General features: G+C 45.7%; 1 long non-coding RNA gene across 1 annotated transcript; it reads left to right on the plus strand.

Moving 5' to 3' along the window:
- The first annotated feature begins 792 nt into the window (after positions 1 to 792).
- On the plus strand, positions 793 to 20,567 carry LOC131500492 (uncharacterized). Its single transcript, XR_009256312.1, has 3 exons — positions 793 to 3,147; positions 3,857 to 3,928; positions 19,376 to 20,567. It is a non-coding gene; the product is annotated as an uncharacterized LOC131500492 (long non-coding RNA).
- The last annotated feature ends 50 nt before the right edge of the window (positions 20,568 to 20,617 follow it).

The following is a 20,617-nucleotide window of genomic DNA, read 5'->3' on the forward strand; positions in this document are numbered from 1 at the left end:
AAGGACTGTCTAGACACATATTAGAAGCTCTCCTATGAAGACAGACCATCCTGAAGATCATGGATTTATGCTTAAATGGTGAGACAAAAGGGGTCATTTAAGTAACAAACAAGTATTGTACCTGCTGGTGCTCTAGGCGGGTTCTAGGCGCCTGGGGGGGGGGGGGGGCGGGGGCACGTGGTGAATGAGACAGACACGGCACCAGAGAACTTTAGGTAGTGACAAGTGCAAGTATGAAAATAGGACGAAGTGATAGATGTGACCGTGCGGCCGCCACGACGAGAGAAGATGTCTCTGAGCAGGTGGCACTGGTGCTCCAGCCTGATTATTGAGAAGGGAGCATCCACCGGGAGGAAGCGAGCTCCAGGTGGAGGCAGCGGCCGCTGCAGGGCCTTGAGGCTGGAACGAACTGGTGCGCGCGCAGAGGAAAAGAAAAGCGCTTGTGGACGGCGCGGTCCGAAGTGGGCAGGGAGGGGAGGGAAGGAGAGAGGCAGGCGGTGGGCAGGTGGCTGTGTGCTTTGTCGGAAAGACGACGAAGGGTCTAGAGCAGACGTCTGATGTGATGTCATTTGCAGTTTGGGAACGGGCCTCCTGGAGAGAAGCACATTTGGAGAGAACGAGAGCGAGAGCGAGCGGAAGTGGAGGCAGCGCGAGGCCGGTCATGGGGGCCAGGTGAGGGGGGGCGGGGATGGCGGCTCAGGCCTCTCGGTGGCGCTCCAGTCGGAGAGAGGAGGAGGCTGTTTTCCAGGTGAACGCACGGGGTGCATAGTATAACGCATGGCCATTAAGACTCCATGGAAACTTAAGTTTAATACGTTTTCGAAGGGCCAGGGCTATGTTGTTCTCGCTCTTGGCCAGTCCAAGGCTTCCTGTTCGTGCCCTTCCAGGAAAAACAATGACAAAGATACAAATCCTCCAGAAGAGAAATTTGCTTGGCTGTTCTTGTCTCTGCAGAATGTCAATGTGCTTGGCAGGCAAGAGGAGGGGAAGGACAGCGGATATGTATTAACTGCCGACTGCATACCTTGATCTCATTATCCAAGAACCCTGCAAGCCTCACCTTTTTTTTTTTGAGATGAGGAAACAAGTTCAGAGAGGTTAGTTTAATTGTCCAAGGTCACATAGCTAACAAGTGACAGAGCTGGGATCCAAACCCAGGTCTGTCTGAGTCCAGTTCTTTCCACATCGGGCCTTGGGCTGGTGAGACCAGGTGAGCACACTGAGTAGGCCTGAATGGCCCCGAGGCTCCCCAGGGTTTTAGCTACTCCTCGGATGAAAGCTGGTCTCTGTTGGGGGGGTCTGCTGACTTTTCCAGACCCTGGGGGTGTGCTGGGTGCAGTGATGTGGAAGAGTCATGTTTTAAGACAGTCCCAATGGTCGGAAGATTTCCCAATGCCAGCGAATCTAGTAAAGACAGAAGGAGTTTGGGTCTTGAGACAAGCTCATTAGCACTCATTCCGTTTGGGTGAAATCAATTAGGGCTAACTGGAAGGTACAGCCTCTGCTCTCTGTTGACTCTTGAAATGAGAGACTGATGGTGGCTACCAGTTATCACGGAGGCATGCTCAGGGGCACAGACTCTGATGACAGAGTCTAGGCTGTGAATCCTGCCCCTGCTGCTCTGTGGCCAGTTGCTTGGTAGGAGGACTCTGCAGGGTTCTGGAGGGTGACCGTGTGTGTCCCCTAAGACCCCTGTGGGTCTCAGGCAACTCAGAACGGACTGGGCCTTGCAGGTTCCACCCGGCCTGACTGCCCAGGCCTGCGCCAGAGAACGCCCGGGTGACGTGCCCAGTGACGGCACAAAGGAAGAGCCTCACACCCCGGGTTACACCCAGGGTTACGCAGAGCAGCATGACACTGTGACCTTGTCTTCGGTGCTTTTACCATCTGCTGGGTGCTGCCTACTAGACTACAAGCTCAGTGCGGGAGGCCTTTTCTTCTCTCTTCTTGTTTCCGCTGTGCTTGAGTGGGTTACCTGAGGTTGGCTGACAGATATGTCTGGATCCTCCAGGACTGGACACGTCAGTGGGAGTTAGAAGCCCAGCAAGAGGAAACCAAGGCATTAGGAAGAGTACGTTTTAGGATCAGGTAAAAACTAGCTGCCAGCACAGGGAGGGAAGCCTTGGTTTTCCCATCTGTGGAATGAGGCGATGAGCATGAGGTGGTGCACCTAAGTGCTTAGCAGAATTCTCGGCACACAGCGCCCACCGGAGTGAGTGCATAGCGCTTCTACAACCACCCCCGGCGACTTGCGTGGTTCTTCATGTCTCCGTGGGAACTTTTACATTTTTTTTTGACTGTGACCCACACCACAACCTTCTAATGTGTGTGCATGTCTCTTTAAATATAACCGAACTATAAATTTTGTGAACTAAGACCCTTACTATGTGTGATGAACTTTGACGGTTTGCATTGTGTTCAGTTTTGTTGAAAGAATCCTAAAGGGGCAAAGAGTTACTTTCTGGGGTGACCGACATATTCTGTATTTTGATGAAGGTGGTGGTGGCATGGATGTCTTTGCCCAAAATCGTTGAACTCTGTATTAAAATGGGTGCCTTTTATTGCATGTCAGTTAGATCTCAGTAGATTTGCAACCCTCTAATTTTTATTGAGATACAATTCACATTTCACAAAACTCACCCTTTTAAAGTGGATACTTAAGTGATTTTTAGTATAGTCACAGAGCAACTGTGACCACAGTCCAAGGTCAGAACATTTTCATTACTCCAAAAAGAAGCCCCGTACCCATTAACAGTCACTTCCCATCCCCCCAACCCTAGTCCCTGGCAACCACTAATCTACTTTCTGTCTCTGTGGATTCGCTGGTTTCAGTCTTGCGTGGCCGGGAGAGCAGCCTTTGAAGTTAGACTGGTTACTGGGCCTCTCAGGGGCCACCACTCACCACAACTGGGATTTCTCTATTTGGTCCTGGCACTGGGTGGTGAACTCCAAGAGCATCAGAGACGCTGGCAGATGACTCACACCCTGTGTCCCCACCTCCTTCCTACACAGACCCCAGGCCCGTTCAGTCCTCCGGAAGTGCCCCTTGCTCTCCTGGTGAAGATCTGGACGATGATGCACCAGTGAAGGAGTGGAGAATGGACTTTCCAAAGTCCATGGGCAAACCCATCACAGAAATGGAAAGAAGTAAGTAAGGTCTCAGAAATGTGTCCAGCAAGGTGGGGGTTGGGAGTGGACTTGGAACAGAGGTTGGGCAAGATGAATAAGTTAAGGGGCTGTTGCCAGCCTCCTGGAGGATGGGGGACCTGGAGGTGGCTCGTGCCCCATGTACCTGGCTCTTTCCCACACCAAGACTCCACCCAGGATTATGGAAACGGTCCTCACTCCCTCCACCCCCACTGCCTTGGAAAGATGTGGCCAAAGGAACAGCTGAGGAAGGGAGAGGTTGAGAAGCAAAGGGGCTAAGTCTACAAGGGGGGTGGATGGGGGGAAGGGGGGCAAACCCACAGCTGGCTAATGACTGGCACCGGCTCTGCAATTACCTGGAAATGGGTCTGCTACAAGTGCTTTCAAAAGAGACATGGAGTCTTCACAGGGACCACCTGGAGAGGTGAGAGGAAAAAGTCTGGGAGCTTTAGAAACCCTTTTTTAAATTCTTACCAATAGGGATGGAGGTAGGACTCCGGTGATGTCTGGGGAATGAGTGCACAAGCCACTTACATAATAAAGTTATCATGTGTGATTGTCTCTAATAAGCCTGGAAGGATTCTCACTAACCTGCCAGTAACCTTCAGGGAAAGGAGTTTCACTGTCTACTTTTTTTTTCTTTTTTTAGAATTGTTTGCTATTTGCATAATTTTTTAAAAAGATATATTTTTACTCTTTGTTTAAATAGGTGATACATTCACATAGAAAATCTTCCCATTCTTGCCCTCATCTGCAGAGATACCCTCTCCGCATGCTGCAGGTGAGTAATGTTCTTAATTATGTATCTTTCCAGAATTTCTTTATGCATATTTAAGTAAATTTATATAAAGGTTCTTTTTTTTTAATAGAGAGCACGTGCAAGTGATGGGAGGGGCCGAGGGGAGGGAGGGAGGGAGGGAGGGAGGGAGGGAGAGAGAGAGAGAGAGAGAGAGAGAGAGAGAGAGAATCTCAAGCAGGCTTCATGGTCAACGCCAAGCCCAAGGTGGGGCTTGATCTCGTGACTGTGAGATCATGACCTGAGCCAAAATCAGATGTTGGATACTCAACTGACTGAACCACCCAGGTGCCCCTATATAAAGATTCTTAATACAACTTTTTTGAACTCTATCTCTGGGAGGGAAATTTTGAATTCAAACCAATGACTAGACATAAGGACTCTGGAGATTTCCCATAATGAAATATCCACAGGCAGCCACTGGGAATGAGGTTTAGCCCTCCAAAGGGAAGAGAGCATTTAGACATAATATATGTAAAACAAAAGTGATAAATGGTCACGGGCCAAGAAATACAATAAGAAGGAAAATTACTCCAAATCTCTCCACCCCAAAATAACAATAATTAACATCAATTGAACATTATTCTGGACCAGTGATGTCTAATAGAACTTTCTGTGATGACATAAATGTTTCCACACTATCGAAGTAACCATTAGTAACATATGCCTGTTGAGTGCTTGAAATGTGGCTATTGCATTTGAGGAACTGAATTGCTTATTTTGTTGTTTTTTTTTAATTAACTTTAACTTAAACATACATAACCCTGGGTGTCTGATGCCTGCTGCAATGGACAGCACAGTTCTACCCCCCGCTGAGTGCGTACGCATGAGTGGAAAGATGTAAAAAAAAGGCTGCGGATGCTTGGCATTGCCCAAACACATAATCATGATTACTAATTGATTTAGTAATTCTATTTCTAGGAATTATCTTTAAAAAATGGTTATGACTAGGGTGCCTGGGTGGCTCAGTTGGTTGAGTGTCTGACTTCGGCTCAGGTCATGATCTCACGGTTTGAGAGTTCGAGCCCCGCGTCAGGCTCTGTGCTGACAGCTCAGGGCCTGGAGCCTGCTTTGGATTCTGTGTCGCCCTCTCTCTCTACCCCTCCACCACTCACACTCTGTCTCTCTTTCAAAAATAAATAAACATTAAAAAAATGGTTATGACTTTGTTCAAAACTGAGCTCTGAGAATGTTTATTAATGAAAAACTGGAACGCTGTAGGGAAAGTATTTACTGACATGGGAATATGTTCACAACTGTCTTTTGAGTGAAAGGCAGGTTATAAAGCAGGATGATTTCATTAAAATGTAGATATAAATAGCCTAGAAAGATGTATTTCAAATGTCTCAGTACATGGCAGGCACTCATCATATATTTTTATACGAACGAGTGTATGTTAATAAGAGTTAGCACTGGGTGATGAAATTATGAGTGATTTTATATGTGCTTCTGCTCCCTTATTGTATTTTCTCACTTTCTGTGGTGAACACATTGAAAAAAAAATATTTGCTGAACAGGGGTGCCTGGCTGGCTCAGTCAGAAGAGCATGCTACTCCTTTTTTTTTTTTTTAACATTTTATTTTTTGAGAGACAGACAGAGACAGAGCATGAGCAGGGGAGGGGCAAAGAGAGAGGGAGACACAATATCCAAAGCAGGCTCCAGGCTCTGAGCTGTCAGCACAGAGCCTGATGTGGGGTTTGAACCTACAGACGGAAGATCATGACCTGAGCCAAATTCAGATGCTCAACCAACTGAGCCACCCAGGGGCTCCGTAGAGCATGCGACTCTTGATTTCAGGGTCATGAGTTCGAGCCCTACTTTGGATGTAGAGTACTAAAGATAAATTTAAAAATAAGCTTAAAAAAATCTGCAGAAAGAAGTATAGTTGCTAGGTAATAATATTTGAGAGCTGGAAGGAATTTTGAGATGAAACACATTCGGCTAGTTAAAGGCAGAAACCCAGGTTTCCCGACTACACACAAACAATTTCTAGAGCCAAGGAGAAAAGGTTGCTGGATTGTCTCCTGTTCGGATTATCCTGTCCAGGACAAACCTCTCCGTGTGGCAAACCAGGAGTGGATTTAGAGAGGAGAAGACAAAGGGTATTAATGCTCCTCAGCAAGGTATAAAATATCACAAAAAATCTCTCTTAACAAACTATGGGCATTGCAATCTTTGCTCTAGCTTGGCCTGCCTCCCCTGTGTTGGGCCCTCTGTTGTGACTCCAGCCGGACACCCTCCAGGACTCCCTATCCGGTCAGCGTGGGGGAGAGAAGTCTCTGTCCCTTGCAGGAGGAAGTTTTCTGGTTGTCCCCATGTTTTGGCTCTTCTTCAAAGCCTATCCTTTTTCAAAATTCTTAGCTGAATCACTAAGTCTCCACCTCAGATGTCCTTTCTTTTTATTCAGCCCGTGCTTTTGGTATTCATGCTCTACATTGAAACTTTATTATGTGAAATGATTATTACTACCTCAGAGGTCTTAGTTCTGTGACTTAGTCACACTTTTTTTTATCCCACTTTTTTTTTTAGTACCAGCTAGGTCCTAAGCTCTGGTGAGTACAGAAATGTACAAAAATTCTTTATCCAAGAGAAGTGAGAACACAAACCCACCAAAAAACCTCTGCAAAAATGTTCACAGCAGCTTTATGTGCAATAGCCAAGACTGGTAGTAACAAATGCCCATGCACAGGAGAACAGATAAATAAATTATGACATAGGCATTTATTGCTGAGCGATACAAATATGGATCAAGGGCTTGAGTAGACATTTCTCCACAGAAAATGTGCAAATGGCCCACGAGCACATGAAAAGATGTTCAACATCACCGATCATCAGGGAAATGAAAGTCAAAACCCTAGTGTGATACCCCCTCACACCCATCGGGATGGCTCCTGTCAAAATCCCCTAGACAGTTGGAGGTGTCGGCAAGGATGTGGGAAAAGCGGATCCCTGTGCGCCACTGGTGGGAATGTGAAATGCTACGGCCACTATGGAAAATAATAGGGCAGTTTCTCAATTACTTATGTTCACAAAAGACAAAAGGTGGGAGCAGCACCCTGTCTGCTGATGGATGAACATATAAACTAAACGCGGTAGATGCATATGATGGGATAGTGCTCAGCCTTGACAAGGAAGTTCTGACACAGGCTGCAACATGGGTGAACCTTGAGGACATTATGATACGTGAAATAAGCCAGCCACAAAAAGCTAAATACTGTATGATCCCATATCTAAAAGAGGTAATAAAGTAGTTGAGGGGTGTGTGGCTGGCTCAGTCGGTAGACGTGCAACTCTTGCTCTTAGGGTTATGAGTTCAAGCCCCATGTTAGGTGTAGAGGTTACTAAAAAATTAAATAAATTAGCTTAAAAAATAAATCAAGTAGTCAAATTCATAGGAACACAAAGTAGAATGGTGGTTACCAGGGGCTGGGGAGAGGGGGGGAAGTTGTTGTTTATGAGGGTAGCGTTTCAGTGTTGCAAGATGAAAACATTCTGGAGATCTGTTGCACAACAGTGTGAATGTGCTTAATGCTACTGACAGTACACTTAAGTATGGTTAAGTTGGTAGATTTTTATGTGTGGGTTGTTTTTTTTTTAAATCACAATTTAACAAGCTGTCAAGGTCATCAAAAATGAGGAAAGTCTGAGAAACTGTCAGAGACAAGAGGAGCCTGAGGAATATATATGATGACTGAATGCAGTAGAGTGTCCTGGATGGGGTCCTGGGACACAAAGACACATTAGGCAAGCTGAGGAAATCTGAATCAACAATGGACTTTAGTAAATAATGATACATCAACACTGGTATGTTAATTGTAACAAATGTACCATACTGCGAGATCTTAACAGTAAGGGAAACTAGGGGTGCTTGGGTGGCTGAGTTGGTTGGACATCTGAACCTTGATCTCAGCTCAGGTCTTGATCTTGGGGTTATAAGTTCAGGTCCTGCCCTAGGCTCCATGTGAGGTTTGGAGCCTACTTAAAAAACGAAACAAAGGGTTCCTGGGTGGCTCAGTAAGTTAAGCATCCGAGTTCGGTTCAGGTCATGATCTCCTGGTTCATGAGTTCGAGCCCTTCATTGGGCTCTCTGTTGTCAGTGCAGGGCCTGCTTTGGATCCTTTGTCCCCTCTCTCCCTGCCTCTCCCCTGCTTGCGCGCATACACACACACACTCTCTCTCTCTCTCTCTCACTCTCTCTCTCTCTCTCTCTCAAAAATAAAGAAACATTAAAAACAAAACAAAAGAGTAAGGGAAAGCCCACCTGGGGTATATGGAAACTTTTTTTTGGTACCTTTTGACCACCTTCACCCATTTTGCCAACCAGCCTCCCCCCCGCCCCGCGCCCCCCCCCCCCCCCCAGCTCTGGCAATCACCAATCTGTTTTCTGTATCCATGAGTGTGGTTTTTGTTTCTTTGCTTGTTTGTTTTTAATTTTTATTTATTTTTATTCTCTATACCCAACATAGGGCTCAAACTCACAACCCCTAGATCAAGAGTTGCATGCTCTACTGACTGAGCCAGCCAGGTGCCCCTGTTTGTATCATTTTTTAGATTCCACGTATGAGTAAGATTGGACGTAATTTGTCTTTCTTTATTTCGTGAAAAAATAGAAAATCTGAAAGACTGATTATTAGAAAAGAGATTAAACCAGTAATCAAAAACCTCCAACAAACAAAAGTCCAGGACTAGATGGCTTCACTGGTGAATCCTACCAGACATTTAAAGAATTAATACCACTTCTTCCCAAACTCTTCTAAAAACAGAAGAGAGAACTCTTCCAAATTCATTTTATGAGGCCAACATTACCCTAATACCGAAACCAGACAAGGATGCCACAAGAAAAGAAAAATCCTTGACAAAATATTAGCCAACCAAATCGAATACATGAAAAGGATCCTACGTCATGGTCAACTGGGATTTATTCCAGGGATGCAAGGATGAGTCAACGTATACAAATCCATCAAGAGGATACATCACACTGACAAAGTGAGGGATAGAAGTTATAGGATCATCTAAATGAATGCAGAAAAAGTATTTGATAAAATTCAACATCATATATGATAAAAACAAATGGCGAGTCCAGAGGGAACCATGCCTCCACGTAATAAAGGCCGTATGTTTATCCAGCCAGCAAAAAGAGTGAAATCTTGCCATTGGCAATGACATGGATGGAGCTAGAGAGTATTATGCTAAGTGTAATCAGTCAGTCAGAGAAAGACGAATACCATGTGATTTCACTCATATGTGGAACTTAAGAAATAAAACAAGCAAAAGGGAAAAAGAGAGAGAGGCAAACCAAGGAACAGACTCTTAGCTAAGGAGAACAAATTGATGGTTACCAGAGGGGGAGGTCGTTGGAAGGATGGGTGAGATAGGGGATGGGGGTGAAGGAGTGTGCTTGTCCTGAAGAGCACCAGGTGTTTAAAATAAAAACTTAAAAATAAACAAATACATATATGCGTGCACACATGCATACTGTATGTGACAGGCCCGCAGCTAACATCATGCTCAACAGTGAAAGCTGAGAGCTTTTGCTTTAAGGTCAGGAACAAGACAAGGATGCCCACTCTCAACACTTTTATTCAACATGGTATTGAAAGTCCTGGCCTGATTATTTAGGAGACTCTTTGTATTATCTTTATAATTTTCTATAAAGGTAAAACCATTCAACAAAATAAAGACCTTTAAAAAAATAATTCAGGGGGCACCTGGGTGGCTCAGTCAGTTAGCATCAGACTCTTGATCTTGGCTCAGGTCATGATCTCACAGTTCGTGGGTTCGAGCCCCACATCAGGCTCTGCACTGACATTGTGGAGCCTGCTTGGGATTCTCTCTCTTCCTCTCTCTCTCTCTCTCTCTCTCTGCCCCTCCTGAGCACGCACACCGTCTCTCAAAACAGACAAACAAAATAAAAAAATAAAAATAATAATTTAGGCTCTGCCTTGGAGGAATGTGGTGGCTGGGGGCATGAACTTGGAGTGGGTTTCCTGGGTTCAAACCCTGGCTGTACCGTGACCTGGCTGTGGGCCCTAGAGAGAGATGTAACCCTCTCGGTGGGACAATGTCTTCTTCTGGAAAGTAAGTGGTAATACTAGGACCTCCCTCAGGGGGGAGCTGTGAAGACCAAATGAGATACTCCACACAAGTGCTCGGCACCACCCTTGACTCTTCTATAAGAGTAAGAAATCGCAGCAGACAGATCAGTGGCTGAGAGTGCATTTCAGAGCCAGGCAGTCTGGATTCAAATTCTGGTCTCCAGTGTCTATTTATAAATTTGTGGGCCAGTCATTTGGACCGAGCCTCAATTTCCTTAGCTATAAAAAGGGCTGAATAACGCCCACCCACAGGGTTGTTGGGAGGACTGAAGGAGCTCCATGCACAGGGTGAGCGCTGGCTCAGTGGTTGCTGCTGGAGTTGAGTAGATGTGCAGTAAGAACCCAGGGGAGGAGCAAACAAAACCCGCCCGGGCGTCCACGGAGGCTGCAGAAAGGGGCCCGCTCTGGCTTCTGGGCTGAGGCTGCTGATGGGCTGCTTTGCAGCGCTCCAAGGTCCCATGTGACCTCCTCCCCCACCCTGTGAGGTCCTCCCAGGTCCCCAGCTTTGGAACAAAGCCTCCGCCTGCCGTTCTGCCACTGTTCTCTGTCTGAACTCTGATTAGGCCCTTATCTCAGCGGCTTTGCCCTGCTTGGCTGCCTGTCACATTCAATTCCATTCCAGGCCTTTCATCCTGCCCTGGCCCGAGTGTCCCTGAGTGTGAGGTTGTGGGACATGGGGCCTGGTCTCTATCGTCCTTGATTCCCACAATCCTAAGCACCGGTTCCAGAACACAGCAGCCGCTCAGTTCATGGCGGCTGAAGAAAATAAAATGAGAAGCTAACTCCCAGGCCTTGTTGTAGTTGGTTTTCAAGGCACTGAGAAACACCGGCATACTCCCCCCTCCTCAAAAATACCTCCTGTCTCTGGACTCCCTCAACCCCCAAATTCTACAATTAGAGCTTCATTGCTTTGGCTTAAACCAAATTGGGGACCCCACACTTGATAAAAATGAAACATTCTGTATCATTCAGAATCCTAGCAGGAAGCAGAAGGCACACTCAAAAGGGTTTAACTAAAAAAATAAAATAAGACAGTTAGTGACAGGAGTGTTTACAGTGAAGTGTGCAGGATGGAAGCTGCTGGCAGGGATGGTGAGGCATCCTGGGATGTGCGACAGCAGGCAGCTGGTAGTACCCTAGGGCAGAGGAGCCAAAGGGAGCCTAATGGAAGCTGAGCCTCGGAGGGGCCGCCTTGAGGGAGCACCGATGCCGTGGTGATGCAGACACTGCCCAGTGATGCGAGGCTGCAGCGGGGACTAAATATCTCCTTGTTCCTCTCCTCTTGCCCTCAGATCTCTCTGCAGTGCTCCCCCCGACTCCCCGCCCCGCACCATTGGCTACCCGGAAGCCGGAGGGTGAGGGGGCCCAAGGGTCCAGGCTCCCAGGGACAGAGAGCGAGAGAAAATGGATCTGGGCGGAGGGTAGAGGAGCAAACCGAGAACAATAAGCCTTCAGAAGTGACGTGTTTTAATCTTATCAATCATGTGCAATTCAGCATAAATGACAGCATCCGATCCTTTAAGAAGACGGAGGGGTAAGAGACCAAGGTCCTGAAGATTTAGAAAGAGAAGAGCACTGCTGTTTGGGGAAAGCATACGTCCCCTTACGAAAAAAGGCAAACCTTGCCTGTTTCCTGTGGTGGTTCTAGAATTTCCATATGTCTGTACACTTGTTCATAAGGATGGTAATCTGGGGACGGGTAGGAAACCACCACTGAGCAATCACATGCTCCACTGAGGTCTGAGTAGCTAGGGGTGGTGCTGAGGAGGATTACGGAGCATTAGGTTTCTCCCCCATCTCAGCCATTCCTTGGGCTCCTGCACAAATCTTTGTCATCGCAGGATTTCTGGGAGCCTCAGAGATGCTAAGGTGACCTGTGATCCTGAGTTCTGGGAGAGGTGATCTGGGAGATATCCTTGACCCCAGGAGCCCCCTCACCAGGTCCACCCTGGGACCAGTGGGCCCCACTGTGGGAACTGCCGGGATTTGGGTAGATGGTCTTCAAATCGGTGTCTGGGCAGTAGGGCAAATGGGATCAGTGGCTAAGGCTGTTGGGGAGCGGGGCGGGGAGGAGAGCAGTAGAGGAGCTCAGGGGCAGAGGAAGGGAGCCTTAGTGTGGGATGAGGCTCCCTTGGGGCTGAGAAGGGCCAGGGAATCCTCAAGGGCCTTGGCACAAAAGTGGGATCCAGGGAGCAGGAGTCTGGGCATCACCCACTGTAGCTTGTTGGGAATAGAGGAACTCGGGCCACACCCCACGCCTCCTGAATCAGGATTTGCATTTTCACCAGATCCCTATGTAATTCTGCTTTGTGTAGTTTGAGAATCCCTGCTCTGCTGAGCTTGTCTGCTCTTTTCCCCTCAGTGCAGCTGAGCTCTTTCCCCTCAGGGCCTTTTTCATTCAGAAAGTCATTCAACAAATGCTGAGTGACTGGTCCTTGCCTAGTACTGGGATTACAGAAATTAATAGCAGAGAAGCAAGTAGGAAACCGAAACCCAGTATGGAAAATGCTACAGTAAGGATGCCGTCCATCGTCCGGTGGAGGAGGACCCGCAAGCTATGGTGGGGGTGTGTGGCCAGGGAATGCTTCTTGGAACTGCGTCCCTCCACCCTGCTCCTGACGCACTACTCACTTGGCCTCAATCCCCCTCCTCTGACTCTTTCACTGTTTGTGTGCTCCATTTCAGTTCATTATCTAAGCAGTGCTCCTCTTGTTTCCTCCCACTCAAGCCCTAGTAGGGCCCTAAATTCTAAATGTGAGAGGTCGAATGAACGGATGGATGGATGGACGAATGGGACAGATTATCAGTACAGCAGGGAACAGTGAGACCCACTGCACTTTCCTATCACCCGCCAACCTGCTCTGCAGACCTCCTTATCCATCTCGTCCTGTCTAGATATGATTTTTGAAACGTGAGTGTTTATTTCCTTGATTATGGGTTTTTCGAAGGAGCACATGAAGCATGCTAGGAGTTCTTGCAAAGAAAGTGGTTAAAAGCGAGGCAGCTGAGTGGCTCAGTTGGTTAAGTGACTGACTCTTGATTTCAGCTCAGGTCATGATCTCACAGTTTGTTAAGGTTGAGCTCCTCAGCACGGAGCCTGCTTGGGAATCCCTCTCTCTCCCTCTTTACCTCTCCCCCGCTTGCACTCTCCCTCTCTCTCTCTCTCTCCCTCTCTCAAAATAAATAAACTTAAAAGCAGAAAAAAAGGAAAGTGGTTAAAAGCACAGACACAAGCCAACATTCAAATCCTTATTTACTAGGTCAGTGACTTTGAACATGTTTCTTTACCTCTCCTGACTCAGTTTCCCCACCTGCTAAATAGGGATAATAGGAGTACCACCCTCATAGTGTTACCGGGCGGGGGTCACATGAGTGATCTGTAAAGCGCCTAGGACAGTCCCTGGCACTCGGTAAGTGCCATGAAAGTGTTTGCTATTCATGAGAACTTGCTGTGTGTCGGGCCTGTGATCCACTGGCCTGGTCTCAGGTAATCAGGAAGGCCAAGAACATCCTCTGTGAAAGGCAGACAGTGGGAGGCTGTTCTTCCCCTCACACACATCAGAGAGTCTGAGCTAAAGGAGAAAGGTCTTTGTCCCCAGCAGGTGGCTTGCCTGGAGCCATTACAGTCTGGTAACCACTTTCATGGGGACTAGAAAGACCTTTTCCCCTGTCGTTCTCATCAGGGCTCTGTGATTGATTCTCTTGTCAGGGACCTCCTCCTCTTTGAAGCCCCCCGGGGCTGGGCCTTTCCACTTCCTCCCCCTGCTAATGGGAAGCCAGTCAGTTGGCTCTGGCGGGCAGATGACGAAACCCAGGCTTGGCTGACTTTGAAACCAATTTGTAGAGTTCACATTTAGTGAGCTCTGAAGGCCAATGTTTTTAACTTGGGAATCCTCCGGGCCTTGATTGGATCTGTGTCTTCTGAGTCTCTGGGGCTCCCAGCCGCCTCCTACACATCTAATGGAATAAGAATCAGAACATGCACCTTGACCTCTGAGACTGAGTAGTGTCGTGTGGAGGGGGGTTCTTACCCTGGACCATTTCAAAGACATTTGGCTGACCCTGCGGCTCTGAGATGTTCTTGGAAACTTGGGGGATTTGTTGCCACGGGTTTCTAGCCAGGCTGCCTCTGATGTTGGGGGAACAGGAGAGGTCTCTGCCTTTCAGCCCAGGGCCGATTGAGCAGAAGGAGGCACTCGGTCTTGGGAAACAAGAGGGCAAGTGACGCTCTTGGCCAGCTTGGGATGTCTCAGAGGAGCTGTTGAGGTGGCTGCTGGGCCAGAGGTTGGGGGCAGAGCAAGCTGAGACTGTCACTTTCAGGAGCTGACTGTGGGGTCACAAGGACAGTGTAAAACTTCAGTATTGCTGGAGTCTTTCTTTTTTTAAATATTTTATTTTTAAGTAACCTCTACACCCAATGTGGGCCTCGAACTCACAACCCCCAGACCAAGAGTTTCATGCTCCACTGACTAAGCCAGCCAGGTGCCCCTGGAGTTTTTATTAACTGCCAGCAGATGTTGTCAGCTGAAACCGTTGGTTGACACTTCCAGCACCCTACCCACAGCACTGTCTAGGTCATGTGGGTAATCGGCACCTGGCTGACCTTGACTTTTTCAATCTACCGTTCCATGAAGGAGCAATGACACCAGACTATCTTGGCCTTCACAGAAGACCCTCGGGTGTTTCTTTTTCTCTTTAAAATCTTTTTATTTCAAAACAATTTCAATTTTACAGAAAAGTGGCAAACATAGCATATGTATGAAGAATTCCCATATGCCCTTCACCCAGATTCACTGCTCACATTTTGCTGCATTTACTGGCTGTCTCTCTTTCCATATGTGTGTGTGTGTGTGTGTGTGTGTGTGTGCGTGCGTGCGCACGCACATATATATATGCAGAATTTTTTTTCTGAACCACTCAAAACTAAGGTGTAGACACATTTACCCCATAATACTTCAATGCATATTTCCTAAGAATAAATATGTTTTATTGCATCACCACAATATGATTATAAAATTCAGAAACGTTAACATAGTACTGATCCAATACTATTATTTAATCTACAGTTTGTGTTCCAATTTGACCAATTTCCAGTAATGTATTTTCTAGCCACTTTTCCCCCATCCAGGATCTAATCCAGGATAAGCATTACATCTTGTTGTCAGGTGACTGAAAGTCTCTAGAAATGCTCCTTAATCTATCTTTGTGTTTCATGTCCTCGGGAATTTTCCAAATGAAAATCAACCTGAAGGCATTCTTGAGGCTGTAACTACTCTAAATGCTAACTCAAAAACAAAAAATCCTTTCCAGTTGTTGCCTTTGAAGCCTCAAGACAGGTGGGTTTGACAACAATCTATTTTGGTCATGCCTGGCCCTTTCTGGCGTTTCCATCTACACTAGTCTCAGATGATCCCTGGCTTTGGTCTTGGGTACACAGTAGATGCTTAATAAGTACTTGCTGATTTACCAGGAGACAACATGGATTTGGCTACTGGATCAAATAACCCCAGTGACATTCCAGGAGGATTTTGCTGATGTAGATAGGGGGACAAAGCGTTGGCTCTTCCAGAGGTGAATACCAGGGGCAATAATCCAAGGACAGCAGGAAGGCTGTATCTTTCTATTCTGTAGTTCGCTTAGATTCTCCTTCTCCTCGAAGTCCCCGGCAGGACAGTCGGGAAGCTCCACTGCAGGTTGTTAAATCCACCAAGTGGTGGCGGGGTGCAACCTGGTGCTGTTACAATCCTGTAAACCCTGCCACGTATTTTTTGACCTCTTGCCTAGGGTCTGTAAATTTAGATCATCTCCGCAGGAACAACAGAGAATGGAGCTTTGAAATCAACCTATTTGTGGTTGCCAGCCTCCAAGATGTCTCCAACCTGCCTCCCCTGCCATCTGCCCCTTGCACACCCCCTCCCACATGAATCAGGGCCGGCCTGTATGAACGACAGAACTTGGTAAAGGTGACAGTTGTCTGCCTTCTGAGGCTAAGTCAGAACCTAGGCAGCTTCCACCTAGGTCTCTTGGCTAGCTTGTTTTAGAGGAAGACTGCTATTTTGAGGACACTTGGGCATCCCTGTAGGGAAGCCCATGCAGAGACGAACTGAGGCCCCACCCAAAAGCCGGCACTAACTTGCCAGTCGTGAGTGAGCCACCGTAGAGGTGGGTCCCCCAGCTCCACCCCAGCCTTCAGAGGACTTCCGCAGTGACCAGCGTCTGACTGCAGCCTCCTACTCAAGTTACTCCCAAATTCCTGACCCACAGGAAATAGTAAATGATTAGTGAGAGACAGTAAATGATTAGTTGTTGTTTTTTTAATTTTTAATGTTTATTTTCTGAGAGAGAGAGAGAGGAGAGAGAATGAGAGGATGAGTGGGGCAGAGAGAGAGACACAGAATCCGAAGCAGGCTCCAGGCTCCAAGCTATCAGCACAGAGCCTGATGTAGGGCTCAAACTCACAAACCGCGAGATCCTGACCTGAGCAGAAGTAGGGTACTTAACTGACTGAGCCACCGCGTGCCCCTGATTATTGTTCTTTTAAGCCATGAAGCTCGAGGTAATTTTCCATGCAGAGATCGATAATTGTCCCATTATTCTATTGAAAAGTAAAGGGGTGCCTGGGTGGCTCAGTTGGTTGAGTGTTTGACTCTTGATTTTGGCTCAGGTCATGAGCTCAATGAGATTGAGCTCTGCATCAGGCTCTGGGCTGGGCATGGAGCCTGCTTGAGATTCTCTCTCTCCCTCTTGCTTTGCCCCTCCCCTGGCTCGCATTCTCTCTCTCAAAAAAAAAAAAAAAAAAAAAAGTATAAAGGTACATGTGACCCAACAATTCCATTTCTAGATATATGCCCAAGAGAACTGAAAACATCTATCCAACAAAACTTGTACACTGTGTTCATTGAGGCGTTATTCACAATAGCCAAAAAGTGTCCAAGCTCAAATGTCCACCCTCTGATGAACGGATAAATGAAATGCCATTCCATACAATGGACTATTATTCAGGCATCAAAAAGATTGGAGTGCAGATTCATGGTTCAACATGGATGAACCTTGAGGACATCAGCCCCAGTGACATAAGCCAGTCACAAAAGACCATATAATGATTCATTTATATAAAATGTCCACACTAGGCAAATCTATAGGGACAGAAAGTGACTTAGTGGTTGCCTGGGGCTGGGGGATATGGGAGAATGGGAGGTGACTATTAATGGGCACAAGGTTTCCTTTCACAGTGATGAAAATATGAATTGTACACTTCATATGGGTGAATTGTATGGTAGGTGAATTATACCTCAACAAAGCTGTTACAAAATTATAAAGAGACAAACTGTACAGGGACCTCATAAGACTTTTGTTCCTGTTCTTTTTAGTTAAGATATTAGTGTCTATGGGGTTCTTGGAGAAGGTCCTAAGGGACTCACCTGGCTACAAGGTGGGAAAGAACAGCTAGAATTGAAAGTGAGGAGCAGAGGAGATGGTCTGCTAAGAAAATTAAAGAATAACTCTAACCTTCCAAATGCTATATAGTCAGAATCATGAATCATAATCCCAACAAGATTAGACTTTGGGGAGGAAATTAATAATAGAATCTGGATTCTTCATTAAGTCCTGGTGAGAATGTGATGTTTCCACCTCTGAAGAATGACAGCCATTGTCAAGTGCAGTGTTCCTCCTCCACCTGCTGGAGCTTTAGCTCAGATGCTAAGCTCATCGTTTTTTTTTTTAATCACCCCAGACCACTGATGTTTTAGCCCAGAGTCTTTATTTTGAACTTTGTTTTTAAAGTAATCTCTATGCCCAATATGGGGCTCAAACTCATGACCCCAAGATCAAGAGTTGCATGTTCTTGGGGCACCTGGGTGGCTCAGTCAGTTGAGCGTCTGACTTTGACTCAGGTCATGATCTCGCGGTTTGTGAGTTCGAGCCCCGCGTCGGGCTCTGTGCTGCCAGCTCAGAGCCTGGAGCCTGCTTCAGATTTTGTGTCTCCCTCTCTCTCTGCCCCTCCCCCACTCATGCGCTGTCTCTGTCTCAAAAATAAACATTAAACAAAAATTTTTTAAATCGTTGCATGTTCTACCAACCAAGCCAGCCAGGTGCCCCTCAGAATGTCTATTCTGAACGCTATTAAGTTACTGGTTAGAAATGGTCACTCTCTCTCCCGTTTGGTATATGAATACCAATTTGTTGGACTCCAAAAAAATTTATAATCATTATTGTTTAAAACAAAATTTGGTTCTACTTATTCCTATCTCCTTTTTCAAAATGTTCTTTATAAATAATTCTTTATTTTTCAAAATTAGCTTTTCTAATTTTAGACACCAAGGATAATCAAGATGACCTGTAATTATTTAGCATAAATAAAGGGGCAAGCAATTAAGAGTTCTTCTTAATGACATGGTATTTAAGCTAAATTTGTAGCCCCCTTTTAAAGATGAGGAAAGTGAGACCCAAGGACATTTCATGACTTGCTCCAAATGACATGGGTAATATAGATCCTCACTGGGATTCACAATCTAGAATTCTCACTGTTATTCCACGTTGCCTCTACTGGCATGCAATGGGACTGAGTAAAATGGATTCAGTATTTTATGAGTGGCACCCATGCTGACCATACTCTACCAAAAGTATCAGAGCTGAGATTTAATTATTCTATCCAAATGAAATCATGAATACATAACAAATACGTTCTTGTGTATTATATCACCAATGTAACAAAATAAACTCACATTCTTATTTTTTTCAGCCTTAGTTCTTAGTCTCTTATGTTCAAGTGAAGAAATTTAAGGTCATTTTAATTGATGAATGTTTACTCTGGGATCTAGAAGTCTGTTAGAACTCCTTTTTATAAATCTGCCAAATGAACTGTGCCGGGAGTTTACGCAAATCCTTCTTTTGGCTGTTATTAGTGTCTCCAGTAAGCTTTTTACATTTATGTATGTAAAAAATGCCTTTCTATCATCAAGGTATGTTGGGGATTTCTTTTGATGGGCTGGAAGAGTGGCAGGGGAGATTTTAAAGAGGTTCTTAAAGGTGTTCAGGGCTGGTACCAGGGTAAAGCAAGTGCAAAATTTGAGAGAGCGCCCAAAACCACAGTAATCAAGAAAAATGTCATTTTAATGGAATATTTTTTTAAATCAAAATTAATGCAAAAAGATCCATGATGAACAAAACACCAATATTTTAAGTGAAGGTAGGTCCCAGCATGGGTGGGACCAAGAGAGGGCAAGTGATATGAATTATACAATTGCAGAGTTGCACTGACTTATTGAAAATTTTAATATTTGGTTCATCGTAGAGCTTTTTTGCCTTAATTTTGTTGGTTTTTTTTTTGTAAAGAAAAATATGGCAGTTGGCACAAAAACAGACACATAGACCAGTGGAATAGAATAGAGACTCCAGAACTGGACCCACAAAAGTATGGCCAACTAATCTTTGACAAAGCAGGAAAGAATATCCAATGGAAAAAAGACAGTCTCTTTAACAAATGGTGCTGAGAACTGGACAGCAACATGCAGAAGGATGAAACTAGACCACTTTCTCACACCATTCACAAAAGTAAACTCAAAATGGATAAAGGACCTGAATGTGAGACAGGAAACCATCAAAACCCTAGAGGAGAAAGCAGGAAAAAACCTCTCTGACCTCAGCCGCAGCAATTTCTTACTTGACACATCTCCAAAGGCAAGGGAATTAAAAGCAAAAATGAACTATTGGGACCTCATGAAGATAAAAAGCTTCTGCACTGCAAAGGAAACAATCAACAAAACTAAAAGGCAACTCACGGAATGGGAAAAGATATTTGCAAATGACATCAGATAAAGGGCTAGTATCCAAAATCTATAAAGAACTCACCAAACTCCACACCGGAAGAACAAATAATCCAGTGAAGAAATGGGCAGAAGACATGAATAGATACTTCTCTAAAGAAGGCATCCAGATGGCCAACAGGCACATGAAAAGATGCTCAATGCCGCTCCTCATCAGGGAAATACAAATCAAAACCACACTCAGATATCACCTCACGCCAGTCAGAGTGGCTAAAATGAACAAATCAGGAGACTATAGATGCTGGAGAGGATGTGGAGAAACGGGAACCCTCTTGCACTGTTGGTGGGAATGCAAACAGGTGCAGCCACTTTGGAAAACAGTGTGGAGGTTCCTCAAAAAATTACAAATAGATCTACCCTATGACCCAGCAATAGCACTGCTAGGAATTTACCCGAGGGAACAGGAGTGCTGATGCATAGGGGCACTTGTACCCCAATGTTTATAGCAGCACTTCCAACTATAGCCAAATTATGGAAAGAGCCTAAATGTGCATCAACTGATGAATGGATAAAGAAATTGTGGTTTATATACACAATGGAGTACTACGTGGCAATGAGAAAGAATGAAATGTGGCCCTTTGTAGCAATGTGGATGGAACTGGAGAGTGTTGTGCTAAGTGAAATAAGTCATACAGAGAAAGACAGATACCATATATTTTCACTCATATGTGGATCCTGAGAAACTTAACAGAAGACCAGGGAGGAGGAGAAGGGGGGTGGGGAGTTACAGAGAGGGAAGGAGGCAAACCAT

The sequence above is a fragment of the Neofelis nebulosa genome, chromosome 17 (genome assembly GCF_028018385.1).
Source record: "Neofelis nebulosa isolate mNeoNeb1 chromosome 17, mNeoNeb1.pri, whole genome shotgun sequence".
Classification (NCBI taxonomy): domain Eukaryota; kingdom Metazoa; phylum Chordata; class Mammalia; order Carnivora; family Felidae; genus Neofelis; species Neofelis nebulosa.